The 23,341-nt window shown below is 41.6% G+C and overlaps 1 protein-coding gene and 1 pseudogene across 2 annotated transcripts in view; both read right to left on the reverse strand.

Moving 5' to 3' along the window:
• The window catches only part of LOC309700575 (NACHT, LRR and PYD domains-containing protein 3-like), a 133,432-nt gene that overhangs the window by 85,371 nt on the left and 24,720 nt on the right, over positions 1-23,341 (reverse strand). The gene's annotated exons all lie outside the window — the stretch shown is intronic.
• LOC309700588 (NACHT, LRR and PYD domains-containing protein 3-like) lies at positions 2,941-17,773 on the reverse strand (annotated as a pseudogene). Its single transcript, XR_014280779.1, has 8 exons — positions 16,310-17,773; positions 15,682-15,910; positions 13,740-15,540; positions 11,138-11,311; positions 8,798-8,974; positions 6,465-6,641; positions 4,135-4,308; positions 2,941-3,459 (listed from the first exon to the last, which is right to left on the reverse strand). The product of XR_014280779.1 is annotated as an NACHT, LRR and PYD domains-containing protein 3-like (transcript).

Raw genomic sequence — 23,341 nt, forward strand, 5'->3', positions numbered from 1 at the left:
ACACTATTGTACTTCACAATCCACTCCCAGTTTTGGTTCATCTCCACTTTTCACCCTGTGATCCACAGCAAAAATTACTGTACGATTCAGAGAAAATTTACAGTAAAATTTACCCTATATACAGTACTGTACTTTTAATATCCTCATCTTTGAGCTCAGATTACACAAAAACTGTAAGAGGTGACACTGATATTTCACTGCATTCTGACTCTAGGCCATCTCCACTTTTTACCCAGTGAGCCACACCCAAAATTACTGTACTGTTTCTGAGATTGCTGTGTTAACCCTCTCAAGGCAGGCGTTGCAGATTTGCAACAGTTAAAAGCTAACAACCTGATCACCCCACATACATATTTCATGAGTTTTTTACTCAGAAGTACCACTGCAGGTATTCTTTTGTGCATTAGCAACAAAAACTTAATTTGAGCCTGAGAGGGTTAAGTATGAGTATGACAAAGGCTAAGAAAATATACTGCCTACAATAATATCAAATTTAAACAACAAATTACAAAATTGCCACACCTGCTGTTATTGCCAGGTGTTCGATAGAGCATTATTTAGTCATAAAAATACATATCATTGAAATATCATCAGTAAAAGAAACACTCTCACTATGTAAGACATGTTAGCAAATTCAGTTAATAGTCAAGTCAAGTCAAGTTTATTTATAGAGCACATTTAAAAACAACCAAGGCTGACCAAAGTGCTGTACAGTAAATACAGATAAAAATACAATAGAACACAATTTCGTAATAACACCTCGCTGATAAAAATAAAATAAAAATATATAAAACAAATAAATTAAACCTTTCTAAAAGCCAATGAAAAGAGGTGAGTTTTAAGAGCGGTTTTAAAAGTTTCTAGGCTTTTGGAGAGTCTGACGTGAGGAGGTAAACTGTTCCACAGTCTGGGTGCAGCCACAGCAAACGCCCTCTCTCCCTTTGTCTTTAATTTATACCTGGGAACATCTAAAAGCATCAGGTCGGCTGACCTCAAAGATCTCCTGGGGCGATAAGTACTAAGGAGTTCTGACAGGTAAGAAGGTGCAGTGCCATTTAAAACCTTAAAAGCCAGCAATAAGATTTTAAAATCAATCCTAAAGGCAACTGGGAGCCAGTGGAGAGAGCAGAGAACCGGAGTGATGTGGTCTCTTTTTTTTGAACCGGTCAACAGGCGAGCGGCAGCGTTCTGCACCAGTTGAAGGCGATGTAGACAGGAACGATCTAGGCCAGCATAGAGGGAATTGCAGTAGTCCAGCCGTGAAGTAATAAAAGCATGGACCACTCTTTCTAGATCGTTCCTGCAAAGGTAAGACTTGACTTTGGCTAAAATCCGCAAATGATAAAAAGATCCCTTAACTACAGAGCTAATTTGTTTATCAAGTTTAAAAGCATTGTCAAAAATATCACCATTAATAAATAATGTATCAAATCTATACAGATGTTTGAAGGTATAATGCAAAGCATGTTTGTTTCTTATGGCTTACAAATGTGTTTGCCTTTAACATAATTTACATTTCATTTATACAGTTTCACAGACGAAACAAAATAGGTTTCCTGAACTGTTCTTCGTGGCCTAATTTTGAATCCTTCTGAGGGGGATGCATTATCCATGAAGGTGGGCAATTTGTTCGTCGATCTCTGACCCTCGCTGACTCTGACGCCTCCTAATTCTGCTTCCAGCCTCGCTGATTAATTTGTTGTCACTGATGCTGTCACCAGTTGTACACAACATCTCTGTTTGTCCACCAGTCTAATCTGTAATTCAGGTGAACCCAGAATTACCTGCATCTTTGTAATGTTTCAGAAAATATACACTATATGTTGATGGGCATTGTCCCACTTTTCTTTCCTTTATAAGTAAGAATCTCTATGGTTTTAATGACAATTCATATACAGATTGTGGAGGACATTTTATTCAACACTCAAAAAAGTTCCTCACCAGCAGACTGTAGTACAATTTCAGCCCACAGTTAATAAACCCATCCAATGCAGCGTTATCAGAGAAATTATGCAAGTGTTATGTTTGTATGTACTGGTAATCTATTTATCATTTATCATGATTCCTGCTCTGATGATTACTTTCTTCTCCTTCTGTAATTTTAATAGATAAAGGATGTGCACAGACGAACGCTGGAAGTCCAGCAGTTCATCTAAACAAAAGGCACTTAGACTAAAACAGATATTGTCAATGGAAAATTGTATTTAGTAGTCAGTATAATCTTTTAGTGATATAAGTTTGCTTATGGTAGGATGCTGTTTGTAGTTATTTGGTAGTGACAGGATGTGTGATTTTTAGCAGGCTTGGTTCACCCCCACATCCTGGGAGCATGGGAGAGGTCGTACCTTGTTTTATTGTTTTAACGTAGCTATGTCTGTTTTAGTCTAAGTGCTTTAACTGCTGGACTTCCTCACCGTGCCATCTAGGGTGGGGGAGACTACCCTCTTTATGACCAAGGATGTACCTTTTGTGCTTTCATGTTATATGACCCTTTGATCAACACACACACACACACACACACACACACACACACACACACACACACACACACCACACACAATGGAGTATAAATAAAGACCGGGGCAGTTCTCTCACTGGAGTCTCTTAGAGTGGAGGCTGCCCTTGCTAGCAAGAAGTTCTGTGTGTTTTCTCTTCTCTGAGTCTTTACTGAAGAAGTGTTTTAGAACATTTTCCCTAACATTTACAGATACGTTTATCCTACCATAAAACAGTAAGACAAGGTACGACCTCTCCCATGCTCCCAGGATGTAGGTGTGAAAGCCAGAACACTCTGGAATGCACACCAAGCCTTTGCAGACTATTAAGGATCAAACCTCTACCAATCTAAAACTAATTATAAAACTAAGCATATATAAGTAGATATTTCTAAGCATAAATGATAATCAACAATACAAAACCTGACAACCTGTAAATTGTAAATAGTGTAAAACCACTGTCATTTAATGGTCGGGCATTGCACAGCTTCAAGCATTTCACCTCATGTCATACTGGGTATGGTTGTGTGTGTGACAAATAAAATTTGAATTTGAAAGTCTTTCCAGGCGAGTTTGATCCAGGAGGGTCTGAAGCCAGAGTCAGACAGAGACTGTGCAGAGACTGTAGAAGGACAGAGCAGCAGCAGAGCAGTCCAGATACACTGATGATCCTCTGTCAGATCCAGAGGGACACACAGGGATGATGCTGGACTCTACATTGTGTCTGACAGTGGAGCTGTTCTCAGAGCAGTTCACTCTGCAGCACTGACAGTCATCTGCACTTCTTCTCATTCCTCTGTCAGTCACTGCTGGATGAAGCTCTCCTCTCCACCTCCCAGTAACATGGCCCAGTCAGAGCGTCTCTACACACAAGCTGCTGCTGCTTCAACCTCTCTGGATCATCAGGACACAGCTCCTCCTCTCTCAGCACACACACCGTCCTGTTTACCATCATGTCCTCCACCTGCAGAGAGAAGAAGGAAGAGCAGAGGAGATAAACGAGTGTTTCCAGAGACTCTTCATCAGCTGTCAGTCAGTGATGCAGCACATCCAGTATAAAGAGCAGCAGGGACTTCAGTGCTGGGACTGTACTAGGACTCATTGTTGCTTCACTTTTTCTAATCTTTGGATTTTTATTGAAGTTGATGAAAATGTTTTTCCCTCCTAGTTTGAGTTTGGACTTTCATTCATTAGAAGAACCTTGGTGTGTCCACTCTGAGCTCTGTAGGAACCCCAACAACAAGCCCAACAATCCAGATGGACGGTTCCAGCTGTTAACTGGAGGAATTCCATCCAAACATCTGCTCTCACTAAATTCTTCCTCACCTACAGACTGTGTTCTTCACTGCTTTAAACTTGGAAATGAATGCAGTCATTGGTCTGCGTGCTGCTTTGTTCAGAGAGCTGATTGGCTGTTGACAGTGTTTGATCAGAGCGTGTCAGCCGTTACCATGGTGACCATAAAGGTCAGAAACAGGAAGTGTTTGTGTCCAATCCTGAAGCCTGTCACCATTCTCCTCTCACAGCTTCACTGAGAAGCTGCAGCTTTACAGGAAACACTGGATCTTTGTTTCATACTGACTGTGTTTAGTACAATACTGCTGACAGCACCACCCACTCACTCCATCACTCTACTGACCTCAGAGTCTCCAGTCTGTAGTCTGGACTCTGATGAAGATCAGACAGCTGCTTCACATCTGAATCCTTCAGGTAGTTTCCTCTCAGCTCCAGCTCTCTCAGATGGGAGGGGTTGGACTTCAGTGCTGCTGCCAGATAATCACAGCTGATCTCTGACAAACCACAGCCCCACAATCTGTATAAAGAATGAAAGATGTAAGTTTATTAGACAAAGTGTGAGCTTGAAATCATTCAGTGTTTCATCATCTGTTCAGAGCTGAAGAAGGTTCAGAATGTAGAAGTTTAGAAAATGGAAACTCCAAACAGCTGAAGCCAACAGGAAGCAGCTTCAAACAAACACAACAAGAGAAAAAACTCTGAATGTTTCACATTAAAGTCGTACATTTCTCATAAAAACAGGACAAAGACTTGAAAAAGTCGTGTTTTTCCTTCCAGGAACCACAAGGCTTCACTTTTAAAGGTGAAGTGTGAAAGAAATGGACATATTTGAAGTCCAACACCTTTTTCCAGTCACATTATTAAAGCAGACAAACTACAAGCTCATTTTCATTCCAACAAGTCATCTTCTGACCTGGACTAACAACACTGGTCTCTATGTGCAGCTGGCTGTGAGACCAGTGCTCAGGGAGCGTCTACAAAGTGCAACACTGAAAGAACATCACACACTCATTTGCTTCCAGCACTTCCACAGAAACATCTACTGTCATTATTGTCACCAAACTCTGTGGATCCTTTATTGCAAATTCAAATGGGATCAAATGGTCAGACAAAAGAGGGTTATGAGGAAATATGATGAAATGTTGTGTATTAGCAGCAAGTTATTGAATCATTTTCCTCAGAAACCAAACAAAATGATTGACAAACATGTTTTTACAAACTCAGTGTTGGACTTGGATCAGCAGGATAAGCTGATGTTTAAAGGCATTTGAGTCTCGCTGTATGAGAGTCCAGTTATTACTCAATATTTATGGATGATGTTCTTTCAGTGTTGCACTTTGTAGACGCTCCCTGAGCCTCACAGCCAGCTGCACATGGACCAGCTGACATTACCCAGCATTAGAGGCGGCTGTAAAAAAATGGATTTTCCTATTTAAATGGTTTTAATTTGAATAAAGCGATGTTGATTCATTCAATCCTGAATCGATTTTTAATATAAATGTATTTTGCCAGAATCTCAGGTTAAAGCTCCCAAAAGTATTTCAACAACAAGCAAACAGATAAAACAGTAAATGAGAGCAGCTAAACACACAAAGATGGAAACACAGAGCGTGGATCGTTCACTCGACGGCACGTACACGGACACGCCGTCGGGGCTGAAAGTGGACAGCTCACAGATCCTGAAGCTGCAGGTTTCATCTGTCTCCAAGCAAAACTGAGTGAACCAGCAGCAGAAGAAGATCCAAACTACGCTTTACGTTTGATGAACATCGTCATGAATTCTCTCTGACTTTGACGTTTACTTCCTGCACAGCTCTCTCTCTCTCAGTGTACTTCAAGAACAGTTTACCTTCAAAAATCTGTTTCCTGCATTATTCACTGCTTATTACGCACCAGTCTGCTGTTGTGTTCACTGCTGTCGGCCTCCCAAAACAAAGCCTCATTTCTGCTGTTCAATACTGAAGAAATGTAAACCTTTTAAAATGATGACAGATTACAAACTCTCAGCTGTGTCTGTAATCAAACCTCTGTAACTTTGCTTCACTTCAGCAGCATCAGCTCATGTTCACATGTTGATTCATGGTTTGCTTCAGTTTTTGATGGACTGCAGAATATTTTGAAGGTTGTCTGCTATAAAAAGCCAGAACAGGAAAATCTGCTTCATGTGTTTCTGTTTGATCCTCAGTGACTTTGACACAAAGGCCTCTGCTGTGATGATCACACCTCTGATCAAGTCTCACAGTGTCAGCTTTGTTTTTATACATATGGATATGTGCTGATAAATGATCAGAGTTATAATATTTCCCACTGTCTGCTGTGTGCCGTGACCTTTGACCTGCTAAAGACAGTCAGCTGTGGATTATTCATTGTTGTGTCTGATACTTAGAACTGTGAGGAAGAACACTACACAGTTAATCAGGGTCCCCTCTCTCTGAATCAGGAAAGGTGGGCAGGCCGCGTGTGGGCCGCGGGCCATACGTTGAGTCTCACTGTTTGAAATGTGAACATCGTTCTGCTGCAGTCAATGGACTAAACCAGAGAAGAAGAAAACAGACTTTACCATGAAGATCCTCAGTGTGGATCAGTATAATATCAGCCTGATGTCTGCAGTTTAGTGTCAGCACAACTTTCACATCATATTCATCTCAGCACAACTAAAACATGCTGACTGACCTCAGAGTTTCAAGTCCACATCCTGGACTCTCCAGGAAACCACACAGATGCTTCACTCCTGAATCCTGCAGCTTGTAGTTGTTACCCAGCTCCAGCTCTGTCAGATGGGAGGGGTTGGACTTCAGTGCTGCTGCCAGATAATCACAGCTGATCTCTGACAAACCACAGTCCCACAATCTGTATAAAGAATGAAAGATGTAAGTTTATTAGACAAAGTGTGAGCTTGAAATCATTCAGTGTTTCATCATCTGTTCAGAGCTGAAGAAGGTTCAGAATGTAGAAGTTTAGAAAATGGAAACTCCAAACAGCTGAAGCCAACAGGAAGCAGCTTCAAACAAACACAACAAGAGAAAAAACTCTGAATGTTTCACATTAAAGTCGTACATTTATCATAAAAACAGGACAAAGACTTGAAAAAGTCGTGTTTTTCCTTCCAGGAACCACAAGGCTTCACTTTTAAAGGTGACGTGTGAAAGAAATGGACATATTTGAAGTCCAACACCTTTTTCCAGTCACATTATTAAAGCAGACAAACTACAAGCTCATTTTCATTCCAACAAGTCATCTTCTGACCTGGACTAACAACACTGGTCTCTATGTGCAGCTGGCTGTGAGACCAGTGCTCAGGGAGCGTCTACAAAGTGCAACACTGAAAGAACATCACACACTCATTTGCTTCCAGCACTTTCACACAAACATCTACTGTCATTATTGTCACCAAACTCTGTGGATCCTTTATTGCAAATTCAAATGGGATCAAATGGTCAGACAAAAGAGGGTTATGAGGAAATATGATGAAATGTTGTGTATTAGCAGCAAGTTATTGAATCATTCTCCTCAGAAACCAAACAAAATGATTGACAAACATGTTTTTACAAACTCAGTGTTGGACTTGGATCAGCAGGATAAGCTGATGTTTAAAGGCATTTGAGTCTCGCTGTATGAGAGTCCAGTTATTACTCAATATTTATGGATGATGTTCTTTCTGTGTTGCACTTTGTAGACGCTCCCTGAGCCTCACAGCCAGCTGCACATGGACCAGCTGACATTACCCAGCATTAGAGGTGGGTGTAAAAAAATGGATTTTCCTATTTAAATGGTTTTAATTTGAATAAAGCGATGTTGATTCATTCAATCCTGAATCGATTTTTAATATAAATGTATTTTGCCAGAATCTCAGGTTAAAGCTCCCAAAAGTATTTCAACAACAAGCAAACAGATAAAACAGTAAATGAGAGCAGCTAAACACACAAAGATGGAAACACAGAGCGTGGATCGTTCACTCGACGGCACGTACACGGACACGCCGTCGGGGCTGAAAGTGGACAGCTCACAGATCCTGAAGCTGCAGGTTTCATCTGTCTCCAAGCAAAACTGAGTGAACCAGCAGCAGAAGAAGATCCAAACTACGCTTTACGTTTGATGAACATCGTCATGAATTCTCTCTGACTTTGACGTTTACTTCCTGCACAGCTCTCTCTCTCTCAGTGTACTTCAAGAACAGTTTACCTTCAAAAATCTGTTTCCTGCATTATTCACTGCTTATTACGCACCAGTCTGCTGTTGTGTTCACTGCTGTCGGCCTCTGAAAACAAAGCCTCATTTCTGCTGTTCAATACTGAAGAAATTTAAACCTTTTAAAATGATGACAGATTACAAACTCTCAGCTGTGTCTGTAATCAAACCTCTGTAACTTTGCTTCACTTCAGCAGCATCAGCTCATGTTCACATGTTGATTCATGGTTTGCTTCAGTTTTTGATGGACTGCAGAATATTTTGAAGGTTATCTGCTATAAAAAGCCAGAACAGGAAAATCTGCTTCATGTGTTTCTGTTTGATCCTCAGTGACTTTGACACAAAGGCCTCTGCTGTGATGATCACACCTCTGATCAAGTCTCACAGTGTCAGCTTTGTTTTTATACATATGGATATGTGCTGATAAATGATCAGAGTTATAATATTTCCCACTGTCTGCTGTGTGCCGTGACCTTTGACCTGCTAAAGACAGTCAGCTGTGGATTATTCATTGTTGTGTCTGATACTTAGAACTGTGAGGAAGAACACTACACAGTTAATCAGGGTCCCCTCTCTCTGAATCAGGAAAGGTGGGCAGGCCGCGTGTGGGCCGCGGGCCATACGTTGAGTCTCACTGTTTGAAATGTGAACATTGTTCTGCTGCAGTCAATGGACTAAACCAGAGAAGAAGAAAACAGACTTTACCATGAAGATCCTCAGTGTGGATCAGTATAATATCAGCCTGATGTCTGCAGTTTAGTGTCAGCACAACTTTCACATCATATTCATCTCAGCACAACTAAAACATGCTGACTGACCTCAGAGTTTCAAGTCCACATCCTGGACTCTCCAGGAAACCACACAGATGCTTCACTCCTGAATCCTGCAGCTTGTTGTTGGAGCTCAGGTCCAGCTGTCTCAGATGGGAGGGGTTGGACTTCAGTGCTGCTGCCAGATAATCACAGCTGATCTCTGACAAACCACAGCCCCTCAATCTGTATAAAGAATGAAAGATGTAAGTTTATTAGACAAAGTGTGAGCTTGAAATCATTCAGTGTTTCATCATCTGTTCAGAGCTGAAGAAGGTTCAGAATGTAGAAGTTTAGAAAATGGAAACTCCAAACAGCTGAAGCCAACAGGAAGCAGCTTCAAACAAACACAACAAGAGAAAAAACTCTGAATGTTTCACATTAAAGTCGTACATTTCTCATAAAAACAGGACAAAGACTTGAAAAAGTCGTGTTTTTCCTTCCAGGAACCACAAGGCTTCACTTTTAAAGGTGAAGTGTGAAAGAAATGGACATATTTGAAGTCCAACACCTTTTTCCAGTCACATTATTAAAGCAGACAAACTACAAGCTCATTTTCATTCCAACAAGTCATCTTCTGACCTGGACTAACAACACTGGTCTCTATGTGCAGCTGGCTGTGAGACCAGTGCTCAGGGAGCGTCTACAAAGTGCAACACTGAAAGAACATCACACACTCATTTGCTTCCAGCACTTTCACACAAACATCTACTGTCATTATTGTCACCAAACTCTGTGGATCCTTTATTGCAAATTCAAATGGGATCAAATGGTCAGACAAAAGAGGGTTATGAGGAAATATGATGAAATGTTGTGTATTACCATTAGCAGCAAGTTATTGAATCATTTTCCTCAGAAACCAAACAAAATGATTGACAAACATGTTTTTACAAACTCAGTGTTGGACTTGGATCAGCAGGATAAGCTGATGTTTAAAGGCATTTGAGTCTCGCTGTATGAGAGTCCAGTTATTACTCAATATTTATGGATGATGTTCTTTCTGTGTTGCACTTTGTAGACGCTCCCTGAGCCTCACAGCCAGCTGCACATGGACCAGCTGACATTACCCAGCATTAGAGGCGGCTGTAAAAAAAATGGATTTTCCTATTTAAATGGTTTTAATTTGAATAAAGCGATGTTGATTCATTCAACCCTGAATCCATTTTTAATATAAATGTATTTTGCCAGAATCTCAGGTTAAAGCTCCCAAAAGTATTTCAACAACAAGCAAACAGATAAAACAGTAAATGAGAGCAGCTAAACACACAAAGATGGAAACACAGAGCGTGGATCGTTCACTCGACGGCACGTACACGGACACGCCGTCGGGGCTGAAAGTGGACAGCTCACAGATCCTGAAGCTGCAGGTTTCATCTGTCTCCAACCAAAACTGAGTGAACCAGCAGCAGAAGAAGATCCAAACTACGCTTTACGTTTGATGAACATCGTCATGAATTCTCTCTGACTTTGACGTTTACTTCCTGCACAGCTCTCTCTCTCTCAGTGTACTTCAAGAACAGTTTACCTTCAAAAATCTGTTTCCTGCATTATTCACTGCTTATTACGCACCAGTCTGCTGTTGTGTTCACTGCTGTCGGCCTCCCAAAACAAAGCCTCATTTCTGCTGTTCAATACTGAAGAAATGTAAACCTTTTAAAATGATGACAGATTACAAACTCTCAGCTGTGTCTGTAATCAAACCTCTGTAACTTTGCTTCCCTTCAGCAGCATCAGCTCATGTTCACATGTTGATTCATGGTTTGCTTCAGTTTTTGATGGACTGCAGAATATTTTGAAGGTTATCTGCTATAAAAAGCCAGAAAAGGAAAATCTGCTTCATGTGTTTCTGTTTGATCCTCAGTGACTTTGACACAAAGGCCTCTGCTGTGATGATCACACCTCTGATCAAGTCTCACAGTGTCAGCTTTGTTTTTATACATATGGATATGTGCTGATAAATGATCAGAGTTATAATATTTCCCACTGTCTGCTGTGTGCCGTGACCTTTGACCTGCTAAAGACAGTCAGCTGTGGATTATTCATTGTTGTGTCTGATACTTAGAACTGTGAGGAAGAACACTACACAGTTAATCAGGGTCCCCTCTCTCTGAATCAGGAAAGGTGGGCAGGCCGCGTGTGGGCCGCGGGCCATACGTTGAGTCTCACTGTTTGAAATGTGAACATTGTTCTGCTGCAGTCAATGGACTAAACCAGAGAAGAAGAAAACAGACTTTACCATGAAGATCCTCAGTGTGGATCAGTATAATATCAGCCTGATGTCTGCAGTTTAGTGTCAGCACAACTTTCACATCATATTCATCTCAGCACAACTAAAACATGCTGACTGACCTCAGAGTTTCAAGTCCACATCCTGGACTCTCCAGGAAAACACACAGATGCTTCACTCCTGAATCCTGCAGCTCGTTCCAGCTCAGGTCCAGCTGTCTCAGATGGGAGGGGTTGGACTTCAGTGCTGCTGCCAGATAATCACAGCTGATCTCTGACAAACCACAGCTCCTCAATCTGTATAAAGAATGAAAGATGTAAGTTTATTAGACAAAGTGTGAGCTTGAAATCATTCAGTGTTTCATCATCTGTTCAGAGCTGAAGAAGGTTCAGAATGTAGAAGTTTAGAAAATGGAAACTCCAAACAGCTGAAGCCAACAGGAAGCAGCTTCAAACAAACACAACAAGAGAAAAAACTCTGAATGTTTCACATTAAAGTCGTACATTTCTCATAAAAACAGGACAAAGACTTGAAAAAGTCGTGTTTTTCCTTCCAGGAACCACAAGGCTTCACTTTTAAAGGTGAAGTGTGAAAGAAATGGACATATTTGAAGTCCAACACCTTTTTCCAGTCACATTATTAAAGCAGACAAACTACAAGCTCATTTTCATTCCAACAAGTCATCTTCTGACCTGGACTAACAACACTGGTCTCTATGTGCAGCTGGCTGTGAGACCAGTGCTCAGGGAGCGTCTACAAAGTGCAACACTGAAAGAACATCACACACTAATTTGCTTCCATCATCCAACCTGAAGAGGAAACAGAGACGGCTCCCCTTCAAAGTAAAAGCTGCTCCTTTTGGACACAGTATCAAAGAAAGTCTACAGTATAACACAGAAAAGACAGAAAAAAGTTTTGGTTGTTTTTAAATTGTGCAGAAGTGAAACTACACTAAGCTCAATTATGTGACAGACATTTCATCCCATGTCAGTTTGGCCTCATCCTGGGCCGGATTATCCAGCACACACTCTGACCACAGGCCCAGGGGCCACGCACAGCTGGGCTCCATCCAAGAGACAGCAAACAAACCAACACAATAATAAAAAGCACCATGTGATCTTCTTACATCTTCAAGACAAACATAGTAAAAACATGAGCATATTTGTTTCCTGATAAAACGATGTGACAGGTAGAACAGAGTAAAGTGGTGGTGTTACAGCCTTTCTCCCCTCTGCTGCCGAGGCTGTTAGTCTCTCCCAAACTCAGCTACAGGACTTCCAAATGAATGAAAGCAGCAGAAGTGGCTTTACAAATGAAAGAGGAAGAGGAGAAGAAGAGGAGAGGGAGGCCACCCTGACCATCACTCCAGCTGAAAACATCACACTTCCATTAAAGTTGGTGAGAAAATGTTGAGCAGGATGAGCTGCTGGCTAATCTGGAGGCTGTAGCAGCAGCTCACAGTCACAGTGGGTTTCCACTCATGAAAAAGCTCTGGCTGCTTCATTTCTCATCTCATATCAGAGACTTTAATGCTTCACTGAAGCTGTACTGTGATGCTTCCATATCCCAGTGAGGCCTCCATAATGATTTCAGCTGTTCTGTACACACACTGTGTGCCCTGTATGGCTCAAAGTCTCTGCAGCCTGTTTTTATCTGCTATCATCAGATCTTCATCATCCTCATTCACATCCCTCACACACTCTACAGCCTCATCAGCACTGACTTCATCTTCACTGACTGATGGAGCACAACATGAACCTGTGGAGGCTGAAACACTGTCCTGTCAAACATCTCCCCGTCACCACTCCACTTCTGTCAGCCTTTAAATGAACCCTGCTCAAGTCTGTCACTTCTGTTTGGAGCCAAACGACGTTAAAGATTACGCCACTACATTCTTGTCTAGAAAATATTAAAGTGTATTTGGTGACACACAAAAAAGGGTAAAAGTATAGTTTGGGTCCACACATGTCCAAACCCTGGTGTGTAGGCCTACTTAGTATTGAGAAAAGCCCACTAAAAGAACGCCCACCAGACCAAAGCAATGGTGTTGACTTGATCAGCATTAACCCCGCCCCCTGACTTTGATGGGTGAAGCTGACAAATAAAATGTATTTATGAACAGCGATGCAGGGCCAGGAGTAGCAACGTGAATTAAATAAATACATCATTAAATAATTCATTAAATGTGTCAGTAAAATAATTAAAATAGAAAACAAACCAATAATTGATTAAATATGTAATTAACTAATTTGAATTGTACATAAATAAATAATGAATTATTTTAAATGAAATTAACCGATAATTCATTATCAATATATTTTTTTAATTAATTACTGAAATAAATAATTCATTAGTGATGTATTTATTTAATAAACCATAAAATTATTGCTACTTTACTCAAAATAAATTTAAGACATCAATATTAGAGGTTAAGTTATGATAATGAATACATGCAACTATAACTGATGACATAAGAATTTGGATTTTTAAGCTAAAGCGAAGCTGCTGACTCACTTGGCATGTTACTCTCAAATCCTCCCTAATAACAAGAACATAATTACACTTTAGCCACAAGAGGGCAGCAGCATTAATACAAGTCACGTGTATATAAAGGTACAGTGATTATATTACAGTGATTTTGACAAAAACAAAACAGAGGTTCATGGCAGTGTGTTTTTCCATAACATACCAACCAAATTAAATAATAAAAACTTCATAACTTACAGAGCTTTTTTAGAGGCTTTGACCACTGGCAGCAGCCTCAGAAGAGCCTTCTCTGAAGCAGAGTATTTCTTCAGGTTAAACACATCCAGATCTTTTTCTGATGACAGTAAGATGAAGACCAGAGCTGACCACTGAGCAGGAGACAGTTTATCTGTGGAGAGACGTCCTGAACTCAGGGACTGTTGGATCTCCTCCACTAGAGAACGATCATTCAGTTCATTCAGACAGTGAAACAGATTGATGCTTTTCTCTGCAGACAGATTCTCACTGAGCTTCTCCTTGATGTACTGAACTGCTTCCTGATTGGTCTGTGAGCTACTTCCTGTCTGTGTCAGCAGACCTCGTAGGAGAGTCTGATTGGTCTGCATTGAAAGACCCAGGAGGAAGCGGAGGAACAAGTCCAGGTGTCCATTTGGACTCTGTAAGGCCTTGTTCACAGCACTCTGGTGGAGAGATTGGAGTTTTGGTTTATCAAATAGTTTAGACCACATGGACGTTGTTTGTTGCTCTTCCAGCAGATTGAGTCCAGAGTTGATGAAGGTCAGGTGGACATGAAGAGCAGCCAGAAACTCCTGAACACTGAGATGAACAAAGCAGAACACCTTGTTCTGGTACAGTTGTTTCTCCTCTTTAAAGATCTGTGTGAACACTCCTGAGTACACTGAGGCTGCTCTGATATTGATGCCACACTCTGTCAGGTCTGGTTCATAGAAGATCAGGTTTCCTTTCTGCAGCTGATCAAAAGCCAGTTTTCCCAGAGACTCAATTATCTTCCTGCTCTCTGGACTCCAGTGTGGATCTGTCTCAGCTCCTCCATCATATTTGATCCTCTTCACTTTGGCCTGAACCACCAGGAAGTGGATGTGCATCTCAGTCAGGGTCTTGGGCAGCTCTCCTCCCTCTCTGGTTTCCAGCACATCCTCCAGAACTGTAGCAGTGATCCAGCAGAAGACTGGGATGTGACACATGATGTGGAGGCTTCGAGCTTTCTTGATGTGGGAGATGATCCTGCTGGCCTGCTCCTCATCTCCTCATCTCTTCCTGAAGTACTCCTCCTTCTGTGGGTCAGTGAACCCTCTCACCTCTGTCACCATGTCGACACACCAAGGAGGGATCTGATTGGCTGCTGCAGGTCGTGTTGTTATCCAAAGGCGAGCAGAAGGGAGCAGGTTCCCTCTGATGAGGTTTGTCAGCAGCTCATCCAATGAGGTGGACTTTCTTGTTTCAGTCAGGATTTTAGTTTTGTTGAAGTCCAAATTAAGTCGACACTCATCCAGACCATCAAGTATGAACACAACCTGGAAGTCTTCAAGCCTGCAGATTCCTGATTCGTTAGTTTGATTAAAGAAGTGATGAACAAGTTCCACCAAGCTGAACTTTTCCTCTTTCAGCACATTCAGCTCTCTGAAAGTGAATGGAAATATGAACTGGATGTCCTGGTTGGCTTTGTCTTCAGCCCAGTCCAGGCTGTATTTCTGTGTTAAGACTGTTTTCCCAATGCCAGCCACTCCCTTTGTCAGCACTGTTCTGATTGGTTCGTCTCTTCCAGGTGAGGCTTTAAAGATGTCTTCTTGTCTGATTGTTGTTTCTGGTCTGTCTGGTTTCCTGGATGCTGTTTCAATCTGTCTGACCTCATGTTCATCATTGACCTCTGCAGTCCCTCCCTCTGTGATGTAGAGCTCTGTGTAGATCTGATTCAGGAGGGTTGGGCTTCCTGCTTTAGCGATGCCCTCAAACACACACTGGAACTTCTTCTTCAGTTGGGCTTTAAGTTCACGTTTACGGAGTGAAGCAAATATTTCTGAAAATAAGAAATTCAGAAAAAAATATTATACAATAAATATCATAGCCTTTCAGTACCCTGAAAGGATGAATGTCTATTGGTCCATTTCTTGAGCTATTAGGAAAGATCAATATTCAGTCTTTAGAGAAATTCTCTTACTGCTCTGCAGATGGTCAGCCATCTCATGCTGCTTAAGTCTCCTCAAGAAGTGGAGTGTGATCTTCAGAAATGCTTCTCTGCAGCTCTTTCTTTCATCTTCATCCTCTCCTTCAAACATCTCCTCATCCTCCATCTGGCTCTTTAAAGTTTCTGGGTGATCTGGACTCAGAAGCTTCTGGATCTTCTTCAGCTCGTTCTTCACAAACATGGTGATGTTGTCCTCCAGCCGCTGGAAAAGAAGACTATATGAATTACCCAGTGGTAAATGGACTGGTTCTTATATAGCTCTCTTTGATACTCTGTGCACACAAAGCATTTATACAACATGCCTCATTCAACCAAGCACATTGTTCTATGCTTAAATACTTTCTTTCACACTCTGATGGATGCATCAGAGGGCAGCTTGGGTTTAGTACGTTACCCAGTACATTTGCCAGCCAGGGTTTGATTCACAAACCTTCTGACTAGTAGCTGACCTGCTCCCCTCCTGAGCTACAGTCACCCCAATCTGACTGAAATCATGGAGCCCAAACTCTGATTTATGTTGGACACACTGACAATCCTCTGGTCCACAAAGTGCAGCATAGAGGTGACTGAAAAGAACAAATGTAAACGTAGTACTACAAACCATAACCACAGAGTCCAGGTGTGTTTGATGTTGCTGTGCAGACTGACCAGTGGAAACCTCTGCTCTCTGCTGGTCCACTCTGTGGAGGAGTAATGTATAATTAGCTCGTGTTATGTCTGTCCACACACAGACACAAGCTAAAGGTCCATGAAGTGATGTTTGGATGGGTTCAGTCAATCAGATGACTGTCATGGTGAAGCTTTGCTAGTCCTGGTGATCCCACTGAGAATTAACAACTCAGTTTCCAGATGTCTGTAGTTTTCTGCTCAGTTTCTTTAGTCCCAACAGCTCTTACCATCTCCTGCATAAAGCTTTCCCTCCATGCTCAGATGCCCTGGAACAAGGTGCTCTCTTTATATCAGTGACTGGTTTAAAGGGACAACTTGCAGTGCTCGCCAAACTTTGTGTCAGCAAAAGTAGTTCTAATGTTTCTTACATTTATTACATTTTTACATTTTTACACACACAAATCAATGAACGCAAAAACATAAACTTTCCAGATATTTTGTTTCACAATGTTACAAAACTCAGTTCAAAACTCCACAGTCTGATTTACAAGTACAAAATATTTATGACCACAGTTTGAGCCGATGTATGTCCCGAGTCTGTGGACTCAGTGGTTTTGTTTTGATTGTTATTGTCTTTTGTTACAATTTCATTCTGATTAAGATTTTCTAGTTCTGAGGTTTTGGTTTCTGTGTTCCCTCTGTACTGTGTTAGTATTGTGTCTCTGTGTTCACTTCCTGTTTTATTTTGACAGTGCCATGTCCTACGTTAGTGTGTCTACTTTTGCTTCAATAATTGATCAATGATCAATACTTTTTTCAGTAGAGGTTATCTTAGCTTCTGCACAGGCCATCTCCACTGCACTTCACCGTTTCAATAAAGCTCACTCACTTCACAGCAGTGTCGGCATCTTGGGTCCTTTATTAAATTCAACATGGCTCGCCCCGCTAGCCGTGACATAAGATGTGAAAACAATATCCAAAAAACATGAGAGACAAACAGGAAATAGTTTTAAGGTGCAGGGCCAACAAACTGAGTCTAGCCATAAACGCAGAGTTGATTGAATTAGCATTTTGAATTGGCTGATCTGAGTTACTTCAATCAAGTCTATGTTCACTTTGAGTTAAGATTATACGTGATTGATGTAAAAGAAAAAAGCCATCATCAGCAACTGATTCTGATTTAGCAGGTTTTCAAATCTAAACGGTACCCATCCCTAGCTGGCTGTAGTTAAACCTTTACTTAAAAAGCATCCCTAGACCCAGCTGTCTTAGCTAATTATAGGCCAATCTCCAACCTGACAATCCTTGAAAGAGTAGTTGGGAGGAGACAATCAGAGGGGCAGTGTGATGATCTTAGGTTACAAACTACCGCAGTCAAGTCATTAAGGGAGACGGGATCAAACTGCTCTAAGACAGCTGAGCACACAGGAGAAAGACTCGGATCTGAGGCAGCAGTCGGCGAGACAAGAGCCCTAATAGATAGAAGCTTGTTAAAAATGCTAAAAAATCATCACAAATACTTGGTGAAGAAATGACTCTGACATTGTCACGTGAACGAAGAAAACGATTGAGGACATTAAAAAGTACCTGAGGCCTGTGACTGTTTACTGACACTAAGTTTAAGACTAACTGTGTCTGCAGTTTTTACAGCTTCTTGGTGAGCAGAAAGACAGAAAGTCTTTAAAATCTGTAGAGAAACATACAATCTGTCCTTTTTCCATCTCCTTTTGGCGCGTCTACAGTCACGTCTAAGGGAGCGCGTATGTTCATTCAGCTTGAACATTTTGTGCTACAAAATGTCTGCAACAAGACCAACTCACATCTTCACAACACCAAGAATTTTTCCCCTTTTCTTTGGAGAAACTGAGAAGCCAATAGGATTGTAGCTCAAACTTGCCCACAGTCCTGCTTCATCACTGCTCACTCCTACCTGTGTTGGTGCTGAGTGGACAGTCATAGCCTGCTGCTAGCATGAATGCTAAATGTACTGCTGTGGATGATCAGCAGAAAGACATGTTGTCAGTTTGACTGTTTGCTGTATTTAAAGTGTTTTTCTCAGTTCGTCTGTATTCAAAGTGCATTCGGGGCTTTAGCTGACAGCTCTTTGTGCTAACAAACTAAACTCTCTTAGTTTAAGCCAACAGACTTTACCAAACACAAAGCCTGCTGCTGCCTCCATGGGTTAGCTTGTGTGACTGGTGCTTACACCAATGAAATCTAAATCACACTAATGTGTCCTCCAAGGTGTTTGGTGGGAGCACTGAGTGAAACATAAGAGCTCTGGTAAAATAACAAACAGGGCTGTGAGAGCAACTGAAGTGATAAAAATACTGTTTAAAGATAAAAAACACTTTGATGTTCTCTCGTCACCTAACAAAGTCCAAACCCTGTGAACTATTTGAGCTTTAATAATTGTGGATTCAGGTATCCTGAACCCATCTTTGGACATTTGTAATTAAATATTTTAAAACTCCATCAGAGACTCCTGATGTGGCTGTTTGGAGAAGGAAAAGAGGGACAAAGTGGAGCGTCGAGCTGAGGCTTCATTCACTGCAAACCTACAGTTATGTTTTCTTATTTCTGCTGTTTGCATGTTCACAGCCGAAATAAAGCTGCCTCTTTGACTTCATCCTGTTGTGTTTGGGTCCAATCCTGCCTGCCACACAGCGCTACAGGACAAAGTCTAAGATTTTTTACCTTTTTAATGAATCTTTGGTCATATTTATCCAGGAAAACACAAACATGTAAAGGAGTCAAAACAGTTCTCTGACCTCGTTGGTTCAGCACTGAAGTCTGGAGGGTGACCTTTGGACCAGTCACTCCTCACAGACGGACAGCTGGATCCTGCAGACTGTGACCTCTGACCTCTGCAGACACAAACATGTTTTATTCAATGATCAATTCTCTGATAAAGTGATTGAAGCAGCTGTGATCACACAGACTGCAGATAATGCAGCTGTTTCCTGTCAGTAACAGTCCTCTTAGATTAGAGTTCAGCTTTTTACAGGAAAACAAACGTCCCTGAATGCAACAGTGAGACACAGTCTGCCTGTGTGGCTGTGATAGCTGCCGTTAGGAGCGCTCATGTGTTTGCAGTTAGACGAGGAGATGTTACCATCATGGACACGTTAACAAATCCTGCAGCATCACGTGGCACAAACACTTGGTGTTCCTGTCATCTGCAAGCAACAGGAAGTTCATTAATAAAGGCGGGATGGAGACGCGACTGTGATGGTTCTCCTTCATCCAGCTGTTACACACATCTGGGCTCACACGACGAGCCTTTGTCTAATACAGCAGCTGCTCTCTGAACACTTTTCTGAAGAGGAGCTGCACAAACCTTTGTTTGCTTTCTAGAGCAGCGTATCAAAGTCAAACTACCCACTGCTAGCAGCTGTTTCTATCATAGTTTAGGATCCAGATGTGTGAGGTCTAGATTTACACCTCTGATTAAAATACATAGTTAAAAACAGCCAATGGAGTCCAAATGTGTCTTAAACCAGATAAACTGACAGTTACAGCTGAGCCTGTGTGTCCTTGGAGACACTGCTCTGCTACAGAGATGCATTTTAGAAACCAGGAAACATCAAAATCATTTAAATCAGAGAGTTCATGTTACCTGGTCGAGGCGCCTGTGTCCGGCAGCCTCGCCTCTGTCAGTGCGCCCCAGGGCAGCTGTGGCTACAATGTAGCTTGCTATCGCCAGTGTGTGAATGTGTGTGTGAATGGGTGAATGACTGAATGTAGTGTGAAGCGCTTTGGGGTCCTATGGACTAGAAAAGCGCTATACAAATGCAGGCCATTACTAACAGCTCACCTCTCTTTAGACGCGTCACTCTTACAGGACACAGAGCTGGGTGGAGGTCCAGGCTGGTTCCTGTGAATAATGATGGAGCAGTGATGTGAGTGCTGAGCTGTGACATGGAGAAGAGTCATGGACAGTTAGAGATGGTCATCTCACCTCTGAGCTTTGGTCTGGCTCTCATGTTCCCCACACAGAGTGCTTTTAGAGGGAGGGACTCCCTCCTCTCTGTCCTCACACTGATCCATGCTGCTCAGTTCACATCAGCTCACACACACTTTCTACCTTCACCTGCAGAGGAAACACAAATCAGCCCAGCGACACACTGACTGACCCACTCATGATGATTAATTCAGACACGTTTTAATCCCCAAAAGTTGATTCTGTTCATCTGGATGTTTTCAGTGGGAGAAACGTTTCATGACTCATCCAGGTGACTCCTTCAGTCTCAGCTGACTGCAGGTTTCCAACCTTATAAACAGGACATTTGCACAATGGCTGGGAGGTCATGACCATTGATCAACAACCACTGATCAATGGCCATGAGTCCCATTCACAGAGAGTTGGGGAATGTCTGCAATCACAGCATTACTAACCTAACCCTTACCTGGATGATTGAGCATCCAGACACTTTTTAATATTTTACTAATTTCTGAAGCTTTTTACCAACTTTGTTCAAATTGGTCTGCTGTCATTTTATTGTTGACAAAAAGAGATTTTGAGTTTGAGTGTTGACGTTTCCATGTGGGACTGTTGCTGCAACACCAAGATGTTACTACAGAATACACTTTATATTGTGAGCACTTGGATGTTAGTCCAGTGGTCCTAAACTGACACACCTGCACCTGGATTCATTCTGACCAGATTTTAGCCCAACAGTGTTTCATACTTAATACATCAGACACAAACTCTGCAGCTGTCATTGTGTGCAGTGTGTGTGCAGTGTGTGTGCAGTGTGTGTGCAGCGGGACACCGTGTCCTATGAGTGTTATACTACAATAAACAGAGCCTGACCGCGGGCATAAAGAGGGCAAAAACCCACTTATGCTCTAAAGATGAAGTTCTGTTTCTCTTCAAATGAGCCTCAGAGCATGTGGAGGGTCATTAAACGCATCACAGATTACCTCAAGAACAACAGGCTGAAGAACATAAAAACAAACGCAGAGTTTCTGTCTGACGGTTTGAACATGAAACAGGAATTATTGAGCAAAAACGGCCAGTTTACAAACTCTGTGGAATTTATGAACTAACATCAGCGCATTCACCTACAATACACGAATAAATATCACCAGTTAAACTGAAAAAGGAAAAAACCTGCATACAAATACGACAGCAGACTATAGCGAACGAGCAGAGAAATACATTTTATAGATGAAGTGTTGGCAGCGACTTCTGAAAAGCAACTCTTTCGTAATTTCGATTTATTAACTTGGAATTTTGAGAAAACTAACTGTCAATCAGTAATTTACGTGAATGACGTAATTTCCTTGTTACCCGGAAGCTGAAGCCCTCAGCTACAAATGCTACAGCTAAGATACCAGAATAACAGCCAGTCATAAATGCACAAGTCGCTGATTATTGTCTGTGTGGCTTCACAAATGATGAAATCCTTCTGTTATTAGCTGAATCACATGGCGTTAATATCAGCTAACGTACTCTCGAAAGCGCCGGTTTGTTGCGATGCGGGTTTGAGTGCGCATTGTAGCTGGATTACTGATTGGCAGAACTAACTCCACATTTCGAGCTACTTTTCTCAAAATTTCGAGTTAATAAGTCGAAATTTCGAGAATGGATCCTTTTTTTGTGGCGGAAACGGGCTTCCGTAACAGACTGATGGAGGCAGGAGAAGCTGCCTACAGACATCAGTCAGTGGATCCACAGTAACATCGAGTTCAGCTGCTGATCATCAACTGTTTCTGTCTCGTTCCCAGACTCTGATCTCACATAAAACGAAGCAGATTTATGCTGAAACTAAGCTGCACACAGCTGATGTCAGCCAGGAAAACAGTACAGACTGCTAACGTTACCTTAACATGGAGACGATCAACTGCGCCACAACATTCACGAAAGCGAAAGTAAAAGCGACGGAAGGAAACGATCAGAGAGGCGTTTGAGGGACGGTCAGAGTCAGGAACCTCAGAAACGGATCAGGCTGGAGTTTAATTCTGTTTTCATCTTTAGAAACATCTGGAAATAGTTATAAAAACGCTGCGTAATAAAGAAAAATAGTGTAGATTAGTTTGAGTTGTGTTTAGCTGAGCTGTGTCTTTAATCTGAAGTTCATTTTGTGGAGGAGCAGCAAGACTTTCAGTGTTACTCTCAGAGAAAGCCTCCCAAATGTCTGTTGTCTTAATAGTGGAATTATCTGGAAAATGAACCAGTTCTTATGAGCTGCTTTTCAATATGAGCAGTCAAAGCATTTTATACAGCGTGCTTCATTCACACAAGCACTTCTTTTTCTAACAATGACACTATGATGGATGCATCGGAGAGGAAGTCGGGGTTCCACATCTTGCCCAAGGATACCGTGGCGTGCAGACTGGAGCAGCCAGGGATCAAACCTCCAACCTTCCAGTTAGTAATTCTACCTGCTGAGCTACAGTCTGTACTTCCTGAACAACACACCCTCCTTTTGTTTCTTTATTTCCAGTAGCAACCAGGACCATAATGAACCCTGACTCCCACAGACACTCAGGATCCACCTGCCCAGTAAGTCACCCGCTAACTGCAACTATCAGAGCCCTGACCTTCTGCAGAGACGAGTCACACTGAACACAGCAAGTGTCCCTGCTCTCAGATACAAAACCTGCCTTTAAAAGTTCAGAATAATGAAATCAGCAGTTCTGATTCTAGAATTTGTAGTCTCACACACATGTGCAGAGCACTTTTGTTGTTTTGGTTCACATCAGGTGATATTCTGCTGCAAACAACTAATGAGAACATTTTATAAACCTTTGAGTGTCCATCAGGATCCTGTAGAAACAGCTTCCATCTCAAATACTAAACATCATTATTTACATTCTGTTTACTTATTTTTAAAGTCACTCTAGCACAGATTTCTTTAGCCGAATGTCTTTCTGTGTCTTCCATACAAACATTAAACATGAAACAATCTAAATAGTAATACACAACAACCACTGCAGAAATAAATAAAATAAAACCAAACACAATCCAGACATGAATACACAAATATATTTAAATCTATGTATTTATACATTTTAA

Source organism: Aulonocara stuartgranti (assembly GCF_965226115.1).
Source record: "Aulonocara stuartgranti genome assembly, chromosome: 3".
Classification (NCBI taxonomy): Eukaryota; Metazoa; Chordata; class Actinopteri; order Cichliformes; family Cichlidae; genus Aulonocara; species Aulonocara stuartgranti.